This window comes from Pristiophorus japonicus, chromosome 8 (assembly GCF_044704955.1).
Source record: "Pristiophorus japonicus isolate sPriJap1 chromosome 8, sPriJap1.hap1, whole genome shotgun sequence".
Lineage (NCBI taxonomy): Eukaryota > Metazoa > Chordata > Chondrichthyes > Pristiophoridae > Pristiophorus > Pristiophorus japonicus.
In genome coordinates this window covers 238,129,299-238,156,432 of record NC_091984.1, presented here as the reverse complement: position 1 = coordinate 238,156,432, position 27,134 = coordinate 238,129,299, and positions in this window count along the sequence as shown.

Sequence of the window (27,134 nt, the reverse complement as noted above, 5' to 3'; positions counted from 1 at the left end):
CGCCATCAGACGACTAGGACCCCGTCCGTTTTCTCTGGAACTAGCGTCCTTGCATACCTGTACTGCTACCTCAGTACTGACCATGACTGAACCATGAATGCAATCTACCCAATCCTGGTGCACAACCGTAAAACGTAATGAATGTAAGTCATTGAACCAAGGTGTCATGATACAAACTGAAAAACATTTTTTTCTTCCTTTCTTTGTACTTGCACTGTGTCTGATCCTGTATGTTAATGTAACGGGCCAGCTGCATGAACTCACTGTGTGGGGGGGGTGGACTGGATGTATGTAGCCATGGACAAACACATGGATTACCCAGAACCCACTGGAACCTCCACCGCATCATCGAACCATCCAAACTGGGAACCACTACCCAACGTTGTGGCAAAAGGACTCGGGGGTTAACAGGGAGAGAGCCAAGCCAAAGCACAGCCAAGGTGCAAGGGCTATTGGTACTTAAGTCTGGGGAGAGCTAAGCCAGAGCACAAAGGTAATTGGCACAAAGGACTTGGGGAGAGTGAAGTTATATATGCAGACTATAGATATACTCTCTGTATAGTCACTGTGTGGTTGCATAAGCTGGAGACTTGTTTACCTGATGTACTATCAATAAGGTTTACACTGTGTATATAATTTGCTGGCACCACTAGAGGGTGCAACTGGTGGAGACCAGGGTTTCCTCCCTGGTGGCAGGGGCTGTATAACAGGATAGCCACCTTATGGCTGCCTCACTCTGGAGTTACGAATAAAGAACCAAGGTCATTACAGTTTAAGTATAACACATTGCCTCGTGGAGTCGGTCATAGGTACATTGCAGACACAATACTTATGAAAGTCGAAAAACTGGCACTCAAAACAGGAGCAGGCGTAGGCCGTATTCCAAAGGGAGTTATATGTGGGAAGAAGTAGGCCACAAGGTTCTTTACATAGAAACATAGAAAATAGGTGCAGGAGTAGGCCATTCAGCCCTTCAAGCCTGCACCACCAGTCAATAAGATCATGGCCGATCATTCCCTCATTACCCCTTTCCTGCTTTCTCTCCATACCCCTTGATCTCTTTAGCCGTAAGGGCCATAACTAACTCCCTCTTGAATATATCCAATGAACTGGCATCAACAACTCTCTGCGGCAGGGAATTCCACAGGTTAACAACTCTCTGAGTGAAGAAGTTTCTTCTCATCTCAGTCCTAAATGGCTTACCCCTTATCCTAAGACTGCGTCTCCTGGTTCTGGACTTCCCCAACATCGGGAACATTCTATCCGCATCTAACCTGTCCCGTCCCGTCAGAATCTTATATGATTTAATGAGATCCCCTCTCATCCTTCTAAACTCCAATGTATAAAGGCCCAGTTGATCCAGTCTCTCCTCATATGTCAGTCCAGCCATCCCGGGAATCAGTCTGGTGAACCTTCGCTGCACTCCCTCAATAGCAAGAGCATCCTTCCTCAGATTGGGAGACCAAAACTGAACACAATATTCCAGGTGAGGCCTCACCAAGGCCCTGTACAACTGCAGTAAGACCTCCCTGCTCCTATACTCAAATCCTCTCGCTATGAAGGCCAACATACCATTTGCCTTCTTCACCGCCTGCTGTACCTGTATGCCAACTTTCAATGACTGATGAACCATGACACCCAGGTCTCGTTGCACCTCCCCTTTTCTTAATCTGCCGCCATTCAGATAATATTCTGTCCTCGCGTTTTTGCCCCCAAAGTGGATAACCTCACATTTATCCACATTATACTGCATCTGCCATGCATTTGCCCACTCACATAACCTGTCCAAGTCACACTGCAGCCTCTTAGCGTCCCCCTCACAGCTCACACCGCCACCCAGTTTAGTGTCATCTGCAAACTTGGATATATTACACTCAATTCCTTTATCTAAATCATTTATGTATATTGTAAAGAGCTGGGGTCCCAGCACTGAGCCCTGAGGCACTCCACTAGTCACTGCCTGCCATTCTTAAAAGGACCCATTTATCCTGACTCTCTGCTTCCTGTCTGCCAACAAGTTCTCTATCCATGTCAGTATATTACCCCCAATACCATGTGCCTTCATTTTGCACACCAATCTCTTGTGTGGGACCTTGTCAAAAGCCTTTTGAAAGTCCAAATACACCACATCCACTGGTTCTCCCTTGTCCACTCTACTAGTTACATCCTCAAAAAATTCCAGAAGATTTGTCAAACATGATTTCCCTTTCATAAATCCTTGCTGACTTGGAACGATCCTGTCACTACTTTCCAAATGCACTGCTATTTCATCCTTAATAATTGATTCCAACATTTTCCCAACTACTGATGTCAGGCTAACCGGCCTATAATTACCCGCTTTCTCTCTCCCTCCTTTTTTAAAAAGTGGTGTTACATTAGCTACCCTCCAGTCCATAGGAACTGACCCAGAGTTGATAGACTGTTGGAAAATGATCACCAATGCATCCACTATTTCTAGGGCCACTTCCTTAAGTACTCTGGGATGCAGACCATCAGGCCCCGGGGATTTATCGGCCTTCAATCCCATCAATTTCCCGAACACAATTTCCCGCCTGATAAGGATATCCTTCAGTTCCTCCTTGTCACTAGATCCTCGGTCCCCTAGTACGTCTGGAAGGTTATTTGTGTCTTCCTTCGTGAAGACAGAACCGAAGCATTTGTTCAATTGGTCTGCCATTTCTTTGTTCCCCATTATAAATTCACCTGAATCTGACTGCAAGGGACCTACATTTGTCTTCACTAATCTTTTTCTCTTCACATATCTATAGAAGCTTTTGCAATCAGTTTTTATGTTCCTGGCAAGCTTCTTCTCGTTCTAATCTCCCCCTCTTAATTAAACCCTTTGTCCTCCTATGCTGTATTCTAAATTTTTCCCAGTCCTCAGGTTTGCAGCTTTTTCTGGCCAATTTATATGCCTCTTCCTTGGATTTAACACTATCCTTAATTTCCCTTGTTAGCCACGGTTGAGCGACCTTCCCCGTTTTATTTTTACTCCAGACAGGAATGTACAATTGTTGAAGTTCATCCATGTGATCTTTAAATGTTTGCCATTGCCTATCCACCATCAACCCTTTAAGTATCATTCGCCAGTCTATTCTAGCCAATTCAAGTCTCATACCATCGAAATTACCTTTCCTTAAGTTCAGGACCCTAGTTTCTGATTTAACTAAATTAAACATTTAAAGATCACATGGATGAACTTCAACAATTGTACATCCCTGTCTGGAGTAAAAATAAAACGGGGAAGGTCGCTCAACCATGGCTAACAAGGGAAATTAAGGATAGTGTTAAATCCAAGGAAGAGGCATATAAATTGGCCAGAAAAAGCTGCAAACCTGAGGACTGGGAGAAATTTAGAATAAAGCAGAGGAGGACAAAGGGTTTAATTAAGAGGGGGAGATTAGAATGAGAAGAAGCTTGCCAGGAACATAAATCCATCTTAATAAAGAATTCTACCATGTTATGGTCACTCTTCCCCAAGGGGCCTCGCACAACAAGATTGCTAATTAGTCCCTTCTCATTACACATCACCCAGTCTAGGATGGCCAGCTCCCTAGTTGGTTCCTCGACATATTGGTCTAGAAAACCATCCCTAATACACTCCAGGAAATCCTCCTCCACCGCATTGCTACCAGTTTGGTTAGCCCAATCAATATGTAGATTAAAGTCACCCATGATAACTGCTGTACCTTTATTGCACACATCCCTTATTTCTTGTTTGATGCTGTCCCCAACCTCACTACTACTGTTTGTACACAACCCCCAATAGCGTTTTCAGACCTTTGGTATTCCGTAGCTCCACCCATACCGATTCCACATCATCCAAGCTAATGTCCTTTCTTACTATTGCATTAATTTCCTCTTTAACTAGCAATGTCACCCCACCTCCTTTTCCTTTCTGTCTATCCTTCCTAAATGTTGAATACCCCTGGATGTTGAGTTCCCAGCCTTGGTCACCCTGGAGCCATGTCTCCGTGATGCCAATTACATCATATCCGTTAACTGCTATCTGCGCAGTTAATTCGTCCACCTTATTCTGAATACTCCTCGCATTGAGGCACAGAGCCTTCAGGCTTGCCTTTTTAACACACTTTGCCCATTTAAAATGTTGTTGTAATGTGGCCCTTTTTGTTTTTTGCCTTGGGTTTTTCTGCCCTCCACTTTTACTATTCTCGTTTCTATCTTTTGCTTCTGCCTCTATTTTATTTCCCTCTGTCTCCCTGCATTGGTTCCCATCCCCCTGCCATATTAGTTTAACTCCTCCCCAACAACACTAGCAAACACTCCCCCTAGGACATTGGTTCTGGTCCTGCCCAGGTGCAGACCGTCCGGTTTGTACTAGTCCCACCTCCCCCAGAACCGGTTCCAATGCCCCAGGAATTTGAATCCCTCCCTTCTGCACCACTCCTCAAGCCACGTATTCATCTGAGCTATCCTGCGATTCCTACTCTGACTAGCACGTGGCACTGGTAGCAATCCTGAGATTACCACTCTTGAGGTCCTACTTTTTAATTTAGCTCCTAGCTCCCTAAATTTGTCTTGTAGGACCTCATCCTAACCTATATGCACCACGACAACTGGCTGTTCAGCCTCCTTTTTCAGAATGCCCTGCACCTACTCTGAGACATCCTTGACCCTTGCACCAGGGAGGCAACATACCATCCTGGAGCCTTGGTTGCGGCCGCAGAAACGTCTATCTATTACCCTTACAATAGAATCCCCTATCACTATAGCTCTCCCACTCTTTTTCCTGCCCTCCTGTGCAGCAGAGCCAGCCACGGTGCCATGAACTTGGCTGCTGCTGCTCTCCCCTGATGAGTCATTCCCCCCAACAGTACCCAAAGCGGTGTATCTGTTTTGCAGGGGGATGAACGCAGGGGACCCCTGCACTACCTTCCTTGCACTGCTCTTCCTGTTGGTCACTCATTCCCTATCTGGCTGTGTACCCTTTACCGGCGGTAGACCAACTCACTAAACGTGCTACTCACGTCATTCTCAGCATCGTGGATGCTCCAGAGTTCATCCAGTGCTGCAATGCGGTCCGTCAGGAGCTGCAGGCGGACGCACTTCCCGCACACGTAGTCATCAGGGACACCGGAAGCGTCCCTGACTTCCCACATAGTACAGGAGGAGCATAAAACGTGTCCGAGCTCTCCTGCCATGACTTAACCCGTAGATAAACTTAATTTGGCAACAACAATGCTAAAGGTTACTCACTGATAGAGAAAAGAAAAAGAAAAACTACTCACCAATCACCAGCCAATCACTTACCCCCTTGGCCGTGACATCACCTTTCGATTTCTTTCTACTTGTTTTTTGCCTTCTCTCCCCGCTGCAGCTACACCGGCTGGGCCTTTATAGGCCTCCCCCGGCCTTCCACACCGCCTCTCCTCCGAACTCCCGCCGACTCACGGACGTTGGGCCTTTTATAGGCCTCCCCCGGCCTTCCACACCACCTCTCCTCCGAACTCCCACCGACTCACGGACGTTGGGCCTTTTATAGGCCTCCCCCGGCCTTCCACACCGCCTCTCCTCCGAACTCCCGCTGACTCACGGACGTTGGGCCTTTTATAGGCCTCCCCCGGCCTTCCACACCGCCTCTCCTCCGAAAAAACACACAAACGACAGTGCGGGACTGGGTGGGGAGAATCCGAGAGCTTTAAAAACAGGTGCCATTAACTGAACAAAGCTGTTAGAGGGTAAGCTACATGAGAGATAGGCTGAGAGGGTTCAGGAATCACTCACTTGGAGCAGAAATAAGCAAAGTAGCAAAGTCGGCCGAGTTTAACAAACTCCTGTTGCAGTCGCTGTGTTCATTCAGTGCACAGATTAAGGATCTTGGTAATGGGACTGTCTTCATTTAGTCTGCCTCCCGAATCGTGTTCTAATGTGGATCCATCGCCTTCCCTCGCATATGTAATGGGTTTTACACTGGCTCAGTGTTTCTGAGAGCAAGGTCAGTTTGTGTCCATATGGTCAATCATCGCAGAGAGGAAATATTCCCCTGACACTTCGCATGTTCTATTAACCTCGAACATGCTTTAAGGTGGAATTCCTTTACAAGAGGCTCTCTCTTCCCCTTCTCCCTTTCTTGCATAACCTTTGACCCTGCCTATACCCTCTAGAGTTTAGAAAAATGAGAGGTGACCTCATTGAAACCTGTAAAATTCTTAGTGGGCTTGATGGGGTAGATGCTGAGAGGTTGTTTCCCCCGGGCTGGGGAATCTAGAACCAGGGGCCACAGTCTCAGGACAAGGGGTCGGCCATTGTGCATTGAGATGAGGAGAAATTTCTTCACTCAGAGGGTTGTGAATCTTTGGAATTCTCTGCCCCAGAGGGCTGTGGAGGCTCAGTGGTTGAGTATATTCAAGAGAGAGATTTTTGGACTGCCGACAAATCAAGGGATATGGGGATCGGACAGGAAAGTGGAGTTGAGGTCGAAGATCAGCCGTGATCTCATTGAATGGCGGAGCAGGCTCGAGGGGCCGAATGGCCGACTCCTGCTCCTATTTCTTATGTTCTTAAATATAAAAATAAGGACACAATTAGAAAAAATTACTTAGAATGTACAGCCCAGAAACAGGCCATTCGGCCCATCGCTCAGTGCCAGCGTTTATGTTCCACTCGAGCCTCCTCCCGTCTTTCCTCATCTAAATCTATCAGCATAACCCTCTATTCCCTTCTCCCTCGTATGTTTATCCAGCCTCCCCTTAAATACATCGATACTATTCGCCTCAACCCCTCCCTGTGGCAGCGAGTTCCACATTCTCACCGCTCTCTGGGTAAAGAAGTTTCTCCTGAATTCCCCATTGGGTTTATTACTGACTGTCTGATATTGATGGCCCCTAGTTCTGGTCTCTCCCACAAGTGGAGACATCTTCTCTACATCTACCCTACTGAACCCTTTCAGAATTGTAAAGACCTCTATTAGGCCACCCCTCAGACTTCTCTTTTCTATAGAGAAACGAGCTCCTTACCTAACCACAGATCTAACCTATTCTTAAGTGGCCTTCACTCCTCCCTATCTCTGCAACCTCCTCAAGCCCTGCAACCCTCCGAGATCTCTGCGCTCCTCCAATTCTGGCTCCACCATCGGTGGCCGTGCCTTCAGCTGCCTGGGCCCCAAACTCTGGAACTCCCTCCCTAAACCTCTCCGCCTCTCTCTCCTGTTGAACTTTAATATTTGAACCGAATCACATCGGTGTGCCTTGATCCACTTTAGCCTGTCACCTGGTCTTGCTGCCCCGCGTGAAACTGTCATAGTACTTTGGCCTTCACACTCACTCAATCACACTTTTAAAATTTCGCTGAAAATAAAAACAGCAGCAAGTTAGGACGATGGAGGTGGGAATCAAAAGCAAAGTGGCTGTAACCCTGCCACTTAGAAACCAGGGGCGGGTCACAGTCTCAGGATAAGGGGTCATTGTGGACTGATGAGGAGGAGTTTCTTCACTCAGAGGGTGGTGAATCTTTGGAATTCTCTGCCCCAGAGGCCTCAGTAATTGGCTCAACTGGAGGCTCAGTCGTTGAGTATATTCAAGGCTGAGATCGATAGATTTTTGGACTCTCGGGGAATCGAGGGATATGGGGATCGGGCGGGGAAGTGGAGTTGAGGTCAGTGATCAGCCATGGTCTCACTGAATGGTGGAGCAGGCTTGAGGGGCCGAATGGCCGACTCCTGCTCCTAATTCTTATGTTCTTAGACCACGAAAGGACTTAGGGAAACGACCAATCCCAAAAGAAAAGTCGGGAAATGTCTCACTGCGTTAAAGGCGCTATAGAAACATAGAAACATAGAAAATAGGTGCAGGAGTAGGCCATTCGGCCCTTCTAGCCTGCACCGCCATTCAATGAGTTCATGGCTGAACATGCAACTTCAGTACCCCATTCCTGCTTTCTCACCATACCCCTTGATTCCCCTAGTAGTAAGGACTTCATCTAACTCCTTTTTGAATATATTTAGTGAATTGGCCTCAACAACTTTCTGTGGTAGAGAATTCCACAGGTTCACCACTCTCTGGGTGAAGAAATTCCTCCTCATCTCAGTCCTAAATGGCTTCCCCCTTATCCTTAGACTGTGTCCCCTGGTTCTGGACTTCCCCAACATTGGGAACATTCTTCCTGCATCTAACCTGTCTAACCCCGTCAGAATTTTAAACGTTTCTATGAGGTCCCCTCTCATTCTTCTGAACTCCAGTGAATACAAGCCCAGTTGATCCAGTCTTTCTTGATAGGTCAGTCCCGCCATCCCGGGAATCAGTCTGGTGAACCTTCGCTGCACTCCCTCAATAGCAAGAATGTCCTTCCTCAGGTTAGGAGACCAAAACTGTACACAATACTCCAGGTGTGGCCTCACCAAGGCCCTGTACAATTGTAGCAACACCTCCCTGCCCTTGTACTCAAATCCCCTCGCTATGAAGGCCAACATGCCATTTGCTTTCTTAACCGCCTGCTGTACCTGCATGCCAACCTTCAATGACTGATGTACCATGACACCCAGGTCTCGTTGCACCTCTCCTTTTCCTAATCTGTCACCATTCAGATAATAGTCTGTCTCTCTGTTTTTACCACCAAAGTGGATAACCTCACATTTATCCACATTATACTTCATCTGCCATGCATTTGCCCACTCACCTAACCTATCCAAGTCGCTCTGCAGCCTCATAGAATCCTCCTTGCAGCTCACACTGCCACCCAACTTAGTATCATCCGCAAATTTGGAGATACTACATTTAATCCCCTCGTCTAAATCATTAATGTACAGTGTAAACAGCTGGGGCCCCAGCACAGAACCTTGCGGTACCCCACTAGTCACTGCCTGCCATTCTGAAAAGTCCCCATTTACTCCTACTCTTTGCTTCCTGTCTGACAACCAGTTCTCAATCCATGTCAGCACACTACCCCCAATCCCATGTGCTTTAACTTTGCACATTAATCTCTTGTGTGGGACCTTGTCGAAAGCCTTCTGAAAGTCCAAATATACCACATCGACTGGTTCTCCCTTGTCCACTCTACTGGAAACATCCTCAAAAAATTCCAGAAGATTTGTCAAGCATGATTTCCCTTTCACAAATCCATGCTGACTTGGACCTATCATATTACCTCTTTCCAAATGCACTGCGATGACATCCTTAATAATTGATTCCATCATTTTACCCACTACCGATGTTAGGCTGACCGGTCTGTAATTCCCTGTTTTCTCTCTCCCTCCTTTTTTAAAAAGTGGGGTTACATTGGCTACCCTCCACTCCATAGGAACTGATCCAGAGTCAATGGAATGTTGGAAAATGACTGTCAATGCATCCACTATTTCCAAGGCCACCTCCTTAAGTACTCTGGGATGCAGTCCATCAGGCCCTGGGGATTTATCGGCCTTCAATCCCATCAATTTCCCCAACACAATTTCCCGACTAATAAGGATTTCCCTCAGTTCCTCCTCCTTACTAGACCCTCCGACCCCTTTTATATCCGGAAGGTTGTTTGTGTCCTCCTCAGTGAATACCGAACCAAAGTACTTGTTCAATTGGTCCGCCATTTCTTTGTTCCCCGTTATGACTTCCCCTGATTCTGACTGCAGGGGACCTACGTTTGTCTTTACTAACCTTTTTCTCTTTACATATCTATAGAAACTTTTGCAATCCGTCTTAATGTTCCCTGCAAGCTTCTTCTCGTACTCCATTTTCCCTGCCCTAATCAAACCCTTTGTCCTCCTCTGCTGAGTTCTAAATTTCTCCCAGTCCCCGGGTTCTCTGCTATTTCTGGCCAATTTGTATGCCACTTCCTTGGCTTTAATACTATCCCTGATTTCCCTTGATAGCCACGGTTGAGCCACCTTCCCTTTTTTATTTTTGCGACAGACAGGAATGTACAATTGTTGTAGTTCATCCATGCGGTCTCTAAATGTCTGCCATTGCCCATCCACAGTCAACCCCTTCAGTATCATTCGCCAATCTATCCTAGCCAATTCACGCCTCATACCTTCAAAGTTACCCTTCTTTAAGTTCTGGACCATGGTCTCTGAATTAACTGTTTCATTCTCCATCCTAATGCAGAATTCCACCATATTATGGTCACTCTTCCCCAAGGGGCCTCGCACAACGAGATTGCTAATTAATCCTCTCTCATTACACAACACCCAGTCTAAGATGGCCTCCCCCCTAGTTGGTTCCTCGACATATTGGTCTAAAAAACCATCCCTTATGCACTCCAGGAAATCCTCCTCCACCGTATTGCTTCCAGTTTGGTTAACCCAATCTATGTGCATATTAAAGTCACCCATTATAACTGCTGCACCTTTATTGCACGCACCCCTAATTTCATGTTTGATGCCCTCCCCAACATCACTACTACTGTTTGGAGGTCTGTACACAACTCCCACTAACGTTTTTTGTCCTTTGGTATTCTGCAGCTCTACCCATATAGATTCCACATCATCCAAGCTAATGTCCTTCCGAACTATTGCCTTAATTTGCTCCTTAACCAGCAATGCTACCCCACCTCCTTTTCGTTTTATTCTATCTTTCCTAAATGTTGAATACCCCTGGATGTTGAGTTCCCAGCCCTGATCATCCTGGAGCCACGTCTCCGTAATCCCAATCACATCATATTTGTTAACATCTATTTGCACAGTTAATTCATCCACTTTATTGCGGATACTCCTTGCATTAAGACACAAAGCCTTCAGGCTTGTTCTTTTAACACCCTTTGTCCTTTTAGAATTTTGCTGCACAGTGGCCCTTTTTGTTCTTTGCCTTGGGTTTCTCTGCCCTCCACTTTTCCTCATCTCCTTTCTGTCTTTTGCTTTTGCCTCCTTTTTGTTTCCCTCTGTCTCCCTGCATTGGTTCCCATCCCCCTGCCATATCAGTTTAAATCCTCCCCAACAGCACTAGCAAACACTCCCCCGAGGACATTGGTTCCGGTCCTGCCCAGGTGCAGACCGTCCGGTTTGTACTGGTCCCACCTCCCCCAGAACCGGTTCCAATGCCCCAGGAATTTGAATCCCTCCCTGCTGCACCACTGCTCAAGCCACGTATTCATCTGCGCTATTCTGCGATTCCGACTCTGACTATCACGTGGCACTGGTAGCAATCCCGAGATTACTACTTTTGAGGTCCTACTTTTTAATTTAGCTCCTAGCTCCTTAAATTCGTATATAAATGCTGCTTTTGTTGATGAAATAATTTTTTTTTAACAAATATCAGTCGCTCAAAATACCGCTCGAAAAAAAGATTAATAATTTTTGTCCGTGAAATTTCTAGGGCCCAAATTTCCTTGGGAGGTGTTTTGGGGCAGGACATTGGCCCATCCATGAGGTGTATTAATGAGCCCATTCGCACTGCTCGGGATCAGGCAGGGGGGGGGGGACCAGGGGACGGGGGGGGGGCTTTCCCGTGGTTCGGGCACACGCTCACTCCATTATCAGTAAACGGGGGCAATTGATTCAGGCCGAGGTGTTTGGGAAAGGGGGGGTAGTGGCGGGGGTGAGTGGGGTGTGTGGGGAGGGGGTGCGGTGGGGGTGGGGTGGGGGGATTGGGGGGGAGGGGGTGCGGGAGGGTGGGGTGGGGGGATTGGGGGGGAGGGGGTGCGGGGGGGGATTGGGGGTGAGGGGGTGCGGGGGGGGTGGGGGGATTGGGGGAGGGGGTGCGGGGCGGGTGGGGGGATTGGGGGGGAGGGGGTGCGGGGGGGTATTGGGGGGGAGGGGGTGCGGGGGAGGTTGGGGGGGTTGGGGGGAGGGGGCGAGGGGGGAGATATTCCCGTAGTTCGGGCACGCGCTAACTCCATTATCAGTGAATGGGGGCAATTGATTCAGGCCGAGGTGGTTGGTGGGAGGGGAGTGGGGGGGTGGAGTGGGGGAGGTGGTTGGGGGGGATGGGGGGTGGGGCGTGGAGGGGGGAATGAGGGGGCTGGGCGTAGCTTTAGTGGGGTCGGCCGATGTGCTTATGTAAAGAAATTCTCCGGTTCCCGTACCGGAATTGGTAACCCCTTCCCTTCCCCACCCCGCCCCCCGCCTTTTTCACATTTTAAGACCATCCAAGGTCCTCTGAGCACCAGTATCGCCCACCATAACCAGGCCGTTGTGGATATTTCAATAAAGCTAACTCCAACACAGCCATGACGGGCTGAATGGCCTCCATCTCTGCCACTTGGCCTCTCAGGACATAAAAAATCCCAGGACTCTATTCGAAGAAGGGCAGGACTGTTCTTTCAGGTGAATATTTATCCCTCAAACAACATCAATCACTAAAAACAGATTACCAGGTCATTATCACATTGCTGTTTGTGGGAGCTTGCTGTGCACAAATTGGCTGCCACGTTTCCCACAGTACAACAGTGACTACTCTCCAAAAGTACTTCATTGGCTGTAAAGCCCTTTGGGATGTCCCGAGGTTGTGAAAGGCGCTATATAAACGCAAGCTCTTTCCTTCTTTCTTTAATTTGTATGAATCTATGAAAAGCAGATGAGATTTGAAGTTGTGTTCATAAATATAATTAAATAAAGAAACAAGTGCAAATTATACAGGCCACATATCGCAGTGTGGGCAGGCCTGTGCTGCCCCTGGGCCCTTGGCTCTTCTGGGCCCCGTACCCCCATTCGCCGCACCTCCGCACCAAACATTCGCCAAACCTGTGTCACAATCTGAGCCACGATCCCTCATTGCTCCTCCGCCCTGATCACTCGTCACAAGTCCGCCACGACCTTCCTGCTCCTCTGCTACCAGGGCCCAGCCGATGCTCCTGCCCACGCTCCAAACAGCGTCCTGGGTCCTGGGTCCGTGCAGCAGAGCAGGTCTCCAAGGGTTGTCCTGGTCAACCCTTGCCACTGGACCAAGACCTAGCTCTGTCAAGCCCGTGTGGTGGCTGGTGTGCAACGGCCACCCCACGTTAAAAAAATCCACCCACAGGCATCTCCCACCCTTCAATTGGAGTTCAGGACTGGAACATTGGGTCCTTCATTGAAACATCTGGGAACCCATGTGGAAGCAAGTCATCCTCATTCGAGGGACCGCCTATGATGATGATACAGACCACATCTCACTGGCTTCTAAATTCAACCCGTATAAAGTCACGGCAGGTTTAATGGCTGCGTCAGACAAGTGCCAGGCAATGACCATCTCCAACAAGAAAGAGTCTAACCACCGCCCCTTGGCATTCAACTGCATTACCATCACCGAATCTCCCATCATCAACATCCTGGGAGTCACCATTGACCAGAAACGTAACTGGACCATCCACATAAATCATCATCATCATCATAGGCAGTCCCTCGGAATCGAGGAAGACTTGCTTCCACTCTAAAAGTGAGTTCTCAGGTGACTGAACAGTCCAATACGGGAATTACAGTCTCTGTCACAGGTGGGACAGACAGTGGTTGAAGGAAAGGGTGGGTGGGGAATCTGGTTTGCCGCACGCTCCTTCCGCTGCCTGCGTTTGCTTTCTGCACGCTCTCGGCGACTCCCAGGTGTTGGTGGGAATGTTGCATTTTATCAGGGAGGCTTTGAGGGTGTCCTTGTAACGTTTCTTTTGTCCACCTGGGCCTCGCTTGCTGTGTAAAAGTTCCGCATAAATACTGTGGCAACAAGAGCGGGTCAGAGGCTGGGTATTCTGCGGCGAGTGTCCACCTCCTGACTCCCCAAAGCCTTTCCACCATCTACAAGACACAAGTCAGGAGTGTGATGGAACACTCTCCACTTGCCTGGATGAGTGCAGCTCCAACAACACTCGAGAAGCTCGACACCATCCAGGACAAAGCAGCCGCTTGATCGGCTCCCCATCCACCACCTTCAACACTCACTCCCTCCACCACCGGCAGCATCTCCAGCACCACCTAGAGGGACAAGGGCAGCAGGCGCATGGGAACACCACCACCTCCACGTTCCCCTCCCAGTCACACACCATCCTGACTTGGAAATATATCGGCCATTCCTTCATCGTCGCTGGGTCACAATCCTGGAACTCCCTCCCTAACAGCACTGTGGGAGCACCTTCACCACACGGACTGCAGCGGTTCAAGAAGGCGGCTCACCGCCACCTTCTCAAGGGGCAATTAGGGACGGGCAATAAATGCCAGCCTTGCCAGCGACGCCCACATCCCAGGAACGAATAAAAAAAACTATTTCCACTTTCCACTTTCCACTTTCATTGAGCAAGGTTCTCAGAGACACAGCTGAGTGATTTAGACCTGTGAAAATTCCTTGCATGTACTACACAACTCAGCAACACTCTACTCTGGTATTAATCATCTGCCAGTGGGTTTGCGATCATTAACTTGGATGTGCAGGCAGCTCAGCTTCTGGCAGTTAGCACAATCACCGAGGACAAAGTAAAAGATTGTGCGTACTTTAAAAGCTGACACGTGAATAACACGGTATGCACCAGGGAATGTGCCAAACAGATTAAATATGGGAGTGCGCAGCAGGGTGAAGATCAACCAGCCCATGATTGAGTACCCAAGTTATTATGTTGTGAGCAGTTACAGAGAGTGGAAGAGACAGGGAGCGAGAGATCCCTCTGATTCTGTAATAGTTATTCTGCAGCCTTTAGATGTGATGCCAGAACCAGCTGATTCTGCCTGTGTTGACAATCAGTCGATCACCTCCCCGACCTCCTCGCCATGAGATCCCAGCGCAACAGTAAAGACATCTCAGCAATTAAAGGCAGCTCTAATATAAAGGCCTGCGCTCGCTGCAGTGTATTTATCCAGACACTACAGGAGAAGGAGTTTTACATCGGGATACATCTAGTCTATAGCTCAGAAACAGGCCATTGGGCCCCCCGCTCCGTGCCGGGGTTTATGCTCTACACCAGGCCCCTCCCACCCCTCTCCATCTCACCCCATCACCATATCCTTCTATTCCTTTCTCCCTCATGCGTTTATCCAGCCTCCCCTTAAATACATCGATACTATTCGCCTCAACCCCTCCCTGTGGCAGCGAGTTCCACATTCTCACCGCTCTCTGGGTAAAGAAGTTTCTCCTGAATTCCCCATTGGGTTTATCAGTGACTGTCTGATATTGATGGCCCCTGGTTCTGGTCTCTCCCACAAGTGGAAACATCCTCTCTACATCTACCCTCTCGAAACCCTTCATAATTTTGAAGACCTCTATCAGGTCAGCCCCTCAGCCCTTTCTTTCCTAGAGAAAAGATACGCAGCCCGTTCAATCCTTCCTGCTAGGTATAACATTCTGTTATCAGCCGTGTGAATCTATTTTGCTCCTTTAACCTTTTGCAGCAACCAAGCTTTCCTTCAAATCACTAATCACTAAATAACTCAGATAAAACGAGAAGGACGACAAGAACACTGGGACAGGGGATCGGCCATCTTGCATCTCGGACATAGGAACAGGAGGAGGCCATTCAGCCCCTCGAGCCTGTTCCACCAATCAGTGAGAGCACGGCTGATCTGTACCTCAACTCCAGCCACCCGCCTTAGTCCCTTAAAGGTTCATAGCCACAAAAATCGATCATTCTCAGTTTTGACATTTGAAATTGACCCCCAGCCTTAATTAGTCTCATTTTACTTAAAGGACAGTAGGCTCAATCATACTTGTACTTTTCAAAGTAAACCCTTCTCCCAGAACTGTACAGCGTTCCTCAGATCTCCCGTCATTCTGAATACAGACAAAACAGCTCGTTTGGCACCAAGTGAAGCATTTTTGTTACTGGAAGACTGCATAATTCATGAGCTTCCAAGGGAGCGCTGCACTGTCGGAGGGGCAGTACTGAGGGAGCGCCGCACTGTCGGAGGGGCAGTACTGAGGGAGTGCTGCACTGTCAGAGGGGCAGTACTGAGGGAGTGCTGCACTGTCGGAGGGGCAGTACTGAGGGAGTGCTGCACTGTCGGAGGGGCAGTACTGAGGGAGCGCCGCACTGTCGGAGGGGCAGTACTGAGGGAGTGCTGCACTGTCGGAGGGGCGGTACTGAGGGAGCGCCGCACTGTCGGAGGGGCAGTACTGAGGGAGTGCTGCACTGTCGGAGGGGCGGTACTGAGGGAGCGCCGCACTGTCGGAGGGGCAGTACTGAGGGAGTGCTGCACTGTCGGAGGTGCAGTACTGAGGGAGTGCTGTACTGTCAGAGGGGCAGTACTGAGGGAGCGCCGCATTGTCGGAGGGGCAGTACTGAGGGAGTGCCGCACTGTCGGAGGGACAGTGCTGAGGGAGTGCCGCACTGTCGGAGGGGCAGTGCTGAGGGAGTGCTGCACTGTCGAAGGGGCAGTACTGAGGGAGCGCCGCACTGTCGGAGGGGCAGTACTGAGGGAGTGCTCTTTCAGTTGACATTAAACTGAGGCCCTGTCCACTCTCTCAGGTGGGCGTAAAAGATCCCATGGCACTTTTTCAAATCACTCCATGGCCTTGCCCCTCCCTATCTCTGTAACCTCCTCCAGCCCCACAACCCCCCGAGATCTCTGCCCTCCTCCAATTCTGCCCTCTTGCACATCCCCTGATTATAATCGCTCCACCATCGGTGGCCGTGCCTTCAGCTGCCTGAGCCCCAAGTTCTGGAATTCCCTCCCTAAACCTCTCCGCTTCTCTCTCCTCCTTTTAAGACACTCCTTAAAACCTACGGGGGGTGGGGGTGAGAAATGCGAGAGCGTCCCATATGGGATAAAAGTTGAAAAAGGCAGCGTCTTTGCAACTTTCAAAAAAGCTGGTGTTCCCTTCGTGGAGCGCAACAGGACGCAGGCGGGGCGGTACGATGGTCTGTGCAACGTGAAATATTCCGAAGCTTCTTCCCTTCCTTAAAGGGAAAGGCCATCGCTGCAGGCCCTGCAAAATAAATTACCTTCCCCCCAACAGCAGCCCCGGCCCGGCCCAGCCCGATCAGCCCCGTGCACTGCAGCAGAGCGCCGGGCTGATCGGTCATTGATCGGCCAAAGTGGAATCATTTGAAAAATATTGTCCTTACCTCAGCCACCTGGCCTTTGATCATCGCCCCCCCACAAGCCTCCCCCCCTCCCCCACGCGTCCGGCCACCTGGCCTTTGATCATCGCCCCCCCACAAGCCTCCCCCCCTCCCCCACGCGTCCGGCCACCTGGCCTTTGATCATCGCCCCCCCATGCCTCCCCCCCTCCCCCGCGCGCCCGGCCACCTGGCCTTTGATCATCGCCCCCCCATGCCTCCCCCCCTCCCCCACGCGCCCGGCCACCTGGCCTTTGATCATCGCCCCCCCACGAGCCTCCCCCCCTCCCCCACGCGCACCCACCCACCTGGCCTTTGATCGTTGCCCCCCCCCCACGGGCCTCCCCCCCTCCCCTGACGCGTCCGGCCTCCCTGCTGATGCCGGTGTTTTCGCCCGGGCAATGCCAAAGGGGGTGGAACCCAAGTTCGGGTCTGGGGCGATGCACACGGTGATGACGTCGCGATCTCCGGGTGAAGGAGGTCGGGGCGCAATGTCTTACCCCGGTCGCAAACCTCCCGCCGACGTTAGCGGGAGTCGTTCGTCTCTCGTTCATCGCGGTCAATAAGTCGTTAGTGTCCCGTTACCGCCCCACCGGAGGCGATAACGGGAGGTGCCAAGGAGTGTCGGCCAATTTCTCGGCCGGCATCTTAGACCAACCTGTCTTAATACCTCCTTGTTTGGCCTCCGTGTCAAATCGTTACTGTGAAGCCCTTGGGATGTTTTACTGTGTTAAAAGTGCTAAATAATTGCAAAACGTTGCTCTTGTGTCCTGGCCAATATTTATCTATCAACCAAAAGAAGTTATCTGTCATTATCACTTTGCTGTGTGTGGGAGCTTGCTGTGCACAAATTGGCTGCCGCGTTTCCCACATTACAACAGTGACTGCACTCCAAAAGTACTTCATTGGCTGTAAAGCGCTTTGGGACCTCCGGGGGTGGTGTGGGTGATTTTTAAATGCAAGTTAACTTTGTTTAGTTCCAGATTTTTAATTTTGTTTTTAGCCTCTGCCGGCTGAGTGCATTCAGTTTCCTGGCATGGTTTCACACAGTAATGAGACTCTGTGCAGCGGCCTAAGAATAAGTATGAGCTGAGCAATGCCGAACAGAACCCAGCGAGGCGAACGTGAAATCCATCGGCTTCACTCAGCCTCGGAGGAAATGTTATCGGCCCACTCCGGAACACAAGCAAAAATCCCCAAACTAATTCACAGACAAACTGCGACATTAACTCATGGAACCAGAGAGGTGACACCATGGAAGGAGGCCATTCGGCCCATCGAGGCGGTGCTGGTGCTCGCTCGTCAAATGTAGCCATCCGTCTACCACTCCCCCCGCCCCTGGGCTGGAAATCCGGTCTCCTGCCGCCCCTCTTAGAAACATAGAAAATAGGTGCAGGAGTAGGCCATTCGGCCCTTCGAGCCTGCACCGCCATTCAATATGATCATGGCTGATCATGCAACTTCAGTACCCCACTCCTGCTTTCTCTCCATACCCCCTGATCCCTTTAGCCGCAAGGGCCACATCTAACTCCCTTTTGAATATGTCCAACGAACTGGCCTCAACAACTTTCTGCGGTAGAGAATTCCAAAGCGCCCCGGAGCAGTGGCAATGGTGGCGGAAAGCACAATGGCGGGCAGGCGGGCGGCCGGCTAGCTTCCAGCGCCCTGCCGGGACATTTGGTGCTGGTATCGATGGGGGGTGTGGAGCAGTACCCCCTGGGGGGGGGGGGGGGGGGAAGCAAGCCCATGTGCAACGCCCCTGGTTGTGACACAGCTCCATTTTTGCCCCTCTGCAGCGCGCCCTGGCGGGAACGCCTGTGACAGCGGGCGTTCCGAACGACAGAGGCCGCAGTGAGGTCAGTGATGCCGACCTTGGGTAAGTGTGATGTTTTTTTTTTTGCGATTTATGTTGTGGTGGTGTGGGCTGAGTATTGGGAATGTTTTTGTTGGGTTTTTTTTTTCAGGGATTTCCCCCATGCCCGGCCTCTGTTATGGCGCTCCGAGGCCGGCTGTTTAGCTCGGGGGATTTTCCCTCGCTCAGCCGGCCTAGCGCCCCGAGAGAGGTGTGTAACGCCTCCCTTAGCGCCCCGCCCCACACTCAGGGCCCAGCTGCTGAATTTTACCGCGGCAGACACAAACCATTTGCCGGCGCTCCGCCCGGGACATCGCCCCGACTGAATTTCTCCCCCTGTCTCTTTGCCTTTTCCCCGTATCCTTTGTTATGCTCCCTTTTCAAATACTGATCCAACTCCCTTTCAAACCAATCTTGGCCTCGGTCACCAGGAGGTAAGTTGAACATTTAATTTGGAAAGAGGAAGCCACATTCTGGCAATTCCAGAAGGGACGCTCTCTGTCTCTACAACCTCCTACAACCCCCCGAGATCTCTGCGCTCCTCCAATTCTGGCCTCTTGAACATCCCACGATTTCCATCGCCCCACCATTGGCAGCCGTGCCTTCCTGCATCCCAAACTCTGGAATTCCCTCCCTAAACCTCCCCTCCTCTCTGTCCTCCTTTAAGGCGCTCCTTAAAACCTAGAGTTTGACCAAGCTTTTGGTCACCTGCCCTAATATCTCCTTGTGTGGCTCAGTGTCAAATTTGATTTGATAATCGCTCCTATGAAGCACCTTGGGGACATTTTTACTGCGTTAAAGGCACTATATAAATGCAAGTTGTTGTTGGTTTTATGGGATGCCAGCCTGACTTTAGAGGTTCACTTTCTTACTGATTAAAGTATTGATACATCAATATTAAAAGGTCATGCCTTACGATACAGGTGTAAGCAGTGAAAGATTTACTCTACTTACAACCCCGAAAATACCAGATAACTGGTCCAACAACAAAGCCTGCCCGAGGTCAACACACACAGATCTCCCCATCACCAAAGCTGCAAAATCGTGAACATAACTCTAGTTGTATCGACAGGTTTTGCCCTGGTTTTATACTCTGGGCACAATGCTGCTAAAACTACATGAAAATATTTATCACTCAACCAACAGATTATCCAGTCATTGTCACATTGCTGCCTGTGGGAGCTTGGTGTGCGCCAATTGGCTGCCGCGTTTCCCACATTACAACAGTGAGCACACTCCAAAAAGTGATTGAGAACATAGGAGCAGGAGGCCATTCAGCCCCTCGAGCCGGTTCCGCCATTCAATGAGATCGTGGCTGATCTGTATCATAATTCCAAGGCACTTTGTGAAAGGGGTTAAATAAATACAAGCACTTTCTTTCTTTCTTTATTCTGCAAGTTTTTTCATTCTGTTTTAGTGCAACATCTTTTATTTCTCAAACTTAACGCACTGCAATATAACACTTGGGAAAGCGGTTGGAATTACTTGGCTCTGATTGATGGTGTGTTCTTGAGAACACCGCGTAGGTTCATTAGTTTCAACTTCAGTTCTCTCCAGCTCTACAAAGGGAGTCCTGAGCTGTCGGGTCATCGCAGCTTAGGAACTGGAGCGCACTGCGTCCAATTTACAAGCGCAAAAGCGATGCACCGAGAGTCCAAGATGGCGGGCGGTGTGCACGCGCTCAGTCCATGCCAGGAGTGCGCCATCCGCCATATTGGTAAAGGCCCCTCTATTGGGGCTTCCAGAGCAGACACTGGAAACAGGCGTGAAATTCACCCTTTGCATGTGTAATCTACCTTTCGATATCAGTTCGAACAAAGGAAAAATTGCTTTAACTTTTTTGGGCAAGGGTTTCCTACCCGTAGATTTTTCTGGTTAATGTTGTCTTTAATTTCATATTGGCTGTGAAGCACTTTGTGATCAAAGAATCATCGATATTTATGGCACGGAAGGAGGCCATTTGGCTCACCGTGTCCACGCCGGCCGACAAAGAGCTATCCAGCCTAATCCCACTTTCCAGCTCTTGGTCTGTAGGCACTTCAGGTGCACATCCAAGCACTTTTAAAATGTGGTGAGGGTTTCTGCCTCTACCACCCTTTCAGGCAGTGAGATCCAGACCCCCACCACCCTCTGGGTGAAGAAAGTTCCCCTCAACTCCCCTCTAATCCTTCCACCAATAACTTTAAATCTCCAGCCCTGCAGTTGCAAAAGGCGCTATCTAAATGCAAGTTCTTTTGTCAATTACAGCCGCTGATTGGATCATTTGTTCAGAGCGTTGGTCTTGTAAGGATGTCTAAATACCCAGTCCCCCATCACACACAGTTCTTTGATGTTAGGATTTGGAAGAACAAAATGCACACAGCACAGGGTTTTAGCTCAAACAAGATCCATTTGTTTATTGAACATTCACACAGTTACCTCCCCTGTATAAATACTTCAGGATCAATATGGGATGAACAAACCCCAGAATACAAACCTCATGGAAAGATCAATTGCATCGGCACAATATGACACAGTTAAACCCGTCCGCGATTTGACTGTTACACATAAAGTTACCCAGACCCAATCACAAAAGCCTTCTACGATTTGGCTGGAACAAACATACAATCATCAATTCCTCGGCTGTCTCTGAGGTTGACCATAGGCCCTTTCCTTGGTTGTAGCTTGTGTCCCGAAGACTGGCTGGCTTCAGTTGCTGTTTCGATTCTGTTCCTGTGCTGCTCTCTGGCCTTCGAAAATGGCTCTTCTTTATACCAAAAACCAGCTTGTGATCTCAAAACAGATTTAACATGATGGGAGCATCAAAGGTGAATTCTTGATGGCTAATTGTCTTTCATTTAGAGTCATTGTCCATGATTACCTTGGCCACCGCCTGTCTGTAGGGCGAGGTCCTTTATATGTAACCTTCCCAAAGTGACTTTATTGCTGTCCAATGCTCCGCTGGGCGGGCCACATTGTCCGCATGCCGACATGACACTCCCAAAGCAAGCGTTCTACTCGGAACTCCTACACGGCAAGCGAGGCCCAGGTGGGAAGAGGACACATTACAAGGACATCCTCAAAGCCTCCCTGATAAAGTGCAACATCCCCACCGACACCTGGGAGTCCCTGGCCAAAGACCGCCCTAAGTGGAGGAAGTGCATCCGGGAGGGCGCTGAGCACCTCGAGTCTCGTCGCTGAGAGCGTGCAGAAAGCAAGCGCAGGCAGCAGAAGGAGCGTGCGGCAAACCAGACTCCCCACCCACCCTTTCCTCCAACCACTGTCTATCCCACCTGTGACAGAGACTGTAATTCCCGTATTGGACTGTTCAGTCACCTGAGAACTCACTTTTAGAGTGGAAGCAAGTCTTCCTCGATTTCGAGGGACTGCCTACGATGATGATGATGTAATTGTTGGTTTCTAGTAGCATTCGTATTCCAATGGCTCAGGGCTCGGTCCATTGTCTGGGCCTACCCTGATACCAACCTTTCTGGAGCCAGGGGCCAAGGTACATTTTTTAACAATGTAACCCCTTAAGGTAAATGAATATGTGAATGTTCCTATACCTTTTCAGAAAGAAACCATTAAAGGTGTGAATGCCTCTCTTCTGGTGCTTTGGTGATGTCCAATCTCTCGATGAGTGATAGTTTCGCTGTGATGGTCGGGACCATCGATTGTGTGACATGGGGCAGATATCCTGTATCATTGTCTCTCATGGTGTCTCATGGGCTCGCTGCAATGTTTGAATGAACCTGTTGCTGCACAGCTCTTTTTGTGGGCTGTAATGCAGTTCTGCATTTTTAGATTTAATAGTCCAATTTTTACCATTGCGGGGAGGGGGTGGGGGCTGGAACGGATCCTACAGTCTGGAAGAGTTAACAATCCTGATATTAGTGTGTGCTGAAAGGTTGAGCAGGTTGGGCCTGTACCCATTCGAGTTTAGAAGAATGAGAGGTGATCTTAATGAAATGTCTAAGATTATGAGGGGGCTCGACAGGGTAGACGCAGTGAGGATGTTTCCCCTCGTGGGGGAATCTAGAACGAGGGGGCATCGTCTCAGAATAAGGGGTCGCTCAATTGAAATGAAAATGAGGAGGAATTTCTTCTCTCAGAGGGTTGTAAATCTGTGGAATTCTCTGCCCCAGAGAGCTGTGGAGGCTGGGACATTGAATATATTTAAGGCGGAGATAGACAGATTTTTGAACGATAAGGGAGTGAAGGGTTATGGGGAGCGGGCGGGGAAGTGGAGCTGAGTCCATGATCAGATCAGATCGTATTAAATGGCGGAGCAGGCTCGAGGGGCCAAATGGCCGACTCCTGTTCCTATTTCTTATGTTTTTATGTTCTGAGTACATTTGTCTTACTTTGTCCTCTGCTTTTAATATAAACATGGATTCCACTTCAAAACTAGCAGAGAGAAAGCATTCAAGAGAACACATTAAGCAACTGTAAACCAATAACCACACAGGATCGGTTCAAGCACTCTGTTAGGGAGCTGAATTAATAGCAGTGAATAGAATGACTAATGCATTCTGCTCTGATGAATTTTCCCGTTTCACTGTGTGTCTGTCAATGCTCTGTGCTGGTTTGTGTCCTATCCCCTCGAAGCCCATGCTTTTGACAGGCCAGACGAAGAAGGAAAGAACTTGCATTTGTACAACAGCCTCAGGATGTCACACAATGCTTTGCAACCTATTTGCGCACAGCAAGCTCCCACAAACAACAATGTGATGGTGACCAGATAATCTGTTTTAGTGATGTTGATTGAGGGATAAATATTGGCCCCAGGACACCGGGGAGAACTCCCCTGCTCTTCGATTGAAATATTGCCTTGGGATCCCCTGAGAGGACAGACGGGGCCTCGATTTAATGTCGGATCTGAAAAACGACACCTCCGACAGTGCAGCACTCCCTCAGTACTGCCCCTCCGACAGTGCGGCGCTCCCTCAGTACCGCCCCTCCGTCAGTACGGTGTTCCCTCAGTACTGCCCCTCCGACAGTGCGGCGCTCCCTCAGTACTGCCCCTCCGTCAGTACGGCATTCCCTCAGTACCACCCCTCCGACAGTGCGGCGCTCTCTCAGTACTACCCCTCCAACAGTGCGGTGTTCCCTCAGTACTGCCCCTCCGACAGTGCAGCACTCCCTCAGTACTGCTCCTCCGACTGTGCGGCGCTCCCTCAGTACTGCCCCTCCGACAGTGCGGCACTCCCTCAGTACTGCCCCTCCGACAGTGCAGCACTCCCTCAGTACTTCCCCTCCGACAGTGCGGCACTCCCTCAGTACTGCCCCTCTGACAATGCAGCACTCCCTCAGTACTGCCCCTCCGACAGTGCAGCGCTCCCTCAGTACTTCCCCTCCGACAGTGCAGCACTCCCTCAGTACTGCTCCTCCGACAGTGCAGCGCTCCCTCAGTACTGCCCCTCCGACAGTGCAGCGCTCCCTCAGTACTGTCCCTCCGACAGTGCAGCACTCCCTCAGTACTGCCCCTCCGATAGTGCGGCGCTCCCTCAGCACTGCCCCTCCCACAGTGCAGTGCTTCTCCAGTAGTGCACTGGGAGTGTCAGCCGGAATTACGTGCTCAAGTCTCTGGAGTGAGAATCTAAAGTCAGTTTGGGGAAGAAAATCTGGAAATAAAATGTCTGGTATCAGTAAAAGTGACAATGACACTAACACATTGTCGAAAAAAAAACAGAATTACCTGTCAGCACCATCACGAGAGCGCTCCCATTAATAGTATAACAACAGTATGGGTTGAATAGATTTGCTGACTGCCATGTTTCAGGTGTGAACACTCAGCTCGCTGTGTAACACATCAAAGAAAAGTATAAGCAACTAATTTAATAGGAAGTTTCCTATGTAATCTGGTCACACTCTGGGAGGGAGTAATTTTTGTATTACTATTCATTCCTGGGATGTGGATGTCGCTGACAAGGCCGGCATTTATTGCCCATCTCTAATTGCCCCTTGAGAAGGTGATGGTGAGCCGCCTTCTTGAACCGCTGCAGTCCGTGTGGTGAAGGTGCTCCCACAGTGCTATTGCATCAGAATGTCTCGCTGGGCCATTTCGGAGGGCAGTTCGGAGTTAACCACATCGCTGTGGGTCTGGAGTCACATATAGGCCCAGACCAGGTAAGGGCGGCAGATTTCCTTCCCTAAAAGACATTAGTGAACCAGATGGGTTTTTACGACAATCCGGTAGTTTCATGGTCACCATTCACTGACACTAGCTTTATATTCCAGATTTATTTAATTAGCTGAATTTAAATTCCCCAGCTGCCGTGGTGGGATTTTAACTCGTGTCTCTGGATCATTAGTCCAGGCCTCAGGATTACTGGTCCAGTGACATAACCACTATGCTGCCATTCCCAATAGCCTTATGATAAATGTGGACATTGGAATTTCTAACAGAAATATAAAAATTAGGATGGAATGAGTGACGTTACAATGGTGCTTGAATTTTGTCTGAATCATCTCTGAGCCTCTGACCCCTCTTTACCTGAAAAGTGCATTAGGTCTCGATCTTCTAACAACATAACAACATAAGAATTAGGAGCAGGAGTCGGCCATTCGGCCCCTCGAGCCTGCTCCACCATTTAATAACATCATGGCTGATCTTCGACCTCAACTCCACTTTCCCGCCCGATTCCCATATCCCTCGATTCCCCTCGAGTCAAAAATCTATCGATCTCAGCCTTGAATATATTCAGAGACTCAGCGTCCACAGCCCTCTGGGGCAGAGATTCACCACCCTCTGAGTGAAGAAATTCCTCCTCATCTCAGTCCTAAATGGCCGACCCCTTATCCTGAGACTGTGACCCCTGGTTCTAGGCTCCCCAGCCCGGGGGGAAACATCCTCCCAGCATCTACCCTGTCAGTCCCCCTCAGAATCTTATATGTTTCAATGAGATCACCTCTCATTCTTCTAAACTCCAGAGATTATAGGCCCAATCTACTCAACCTCTCAATTGTACAATCTTAGCGTGTGCAATTTATATACAATTCTAATACAATTTTGCACTAATTCATTCATTGATTGAATTCGTTTTAACCAAAACTGCTTTCATTGACTAAATCTCCAAACTAATATAAAAACCGTTTCACAGACATTACATTATATCAATCATGTAATGTATGCCCTGTGAGTACGCTCGCAGGTGTGTGGGGTTGTTGCACTGTGAGTGGTTTAGCCAGTCACGTGATGTTCACAAGACTCAATAAAACCCCAGCCAGTTGGGTTCGGGGGATCTCCGATGGGGCAGGTGGTTGTGAGCCTGGTGGATGAACCGGTAATGTGTAGTGTGATTGTTAAATCTTTGCTAATAAACCAACTAGTTCTTAATAGCAATGTGTTGCTGTGAATTCTTAAGTAAAGAACCCATGAAGCAAATACATCACCAATTCATTCTTCTTTTAACTCCATTGACTTTATTCCCGGCACCACCATAACTATAACCGCAGCATCGCCCTGGGGTATAATTTCCACGTGGAGGAGGGTTCCCCTAATCTCCCGCCACAACTTCAGCGGAACATCGATATCCAGCCCGGAGACCGAGAGCAAAGAGCCATTCCCCGGGATTTCCGCCAAAGTTACAGTGGGATATCGGGAGAAGGTCCACGGAAATCCTACCCTTCCCCCCTCGGTCTTGAATATAAATGACTGAGCCTCCACAGCCCTCTGGGGCAGAGAATTCCAAAGATTCACCACCCTCTGAGTGAAGAAATTCCTCCTCATCTCAGTCCTCAATGGCCGACCCCTTATCCTGAGACTGTGACCCCTGGTTCTAGACTCCCCAGCCCAGGGAAAACATCCTCCCTGCATCTACCCTGTCACACCCTGTAAGAATTGTATATGTTTCAATGAGAAACATCTGGCACACATCTGTGCCTGTCACGGTTCAGATGTCACACTATATCATCATTTGGACTTTACGGAGAAACTGCCCAGTAATTACAGCAATTTATTGGCATGGAAATCAAAACTTTTGACTGATCATAACAATCACACTTCAAGCCAAGTAGTTCATCTGATGAACAATTACACTCTGAGTGACCACACCTGGGGTTTACTTAACAGCAATTAGACTTTATGGTATTAAAGGGACCCAGCTTCAACTTAGAAAGAAAAGAAAGACTTGCATTTATATAGCATCTTTCTCAACCTCAGGACATCCCAAAGTGCTTTAAAGCCAATGAAGTAGTTTTGACATGTAGTCACTGTTGTAATGTGGGAAACACAGCAGCCAATTTGTGCACAGCAAGCTCCCACACACAGCAATATGATAATGACCAGTTCATCTGTTTTAGTTTCAGTGATGCATTAAACATGCATTACCTACCCTTATAAAACAGTGCATCATCCGACTGATCACAAACAATGTCATAAGAAATCAACTCATTGAAAATTAAT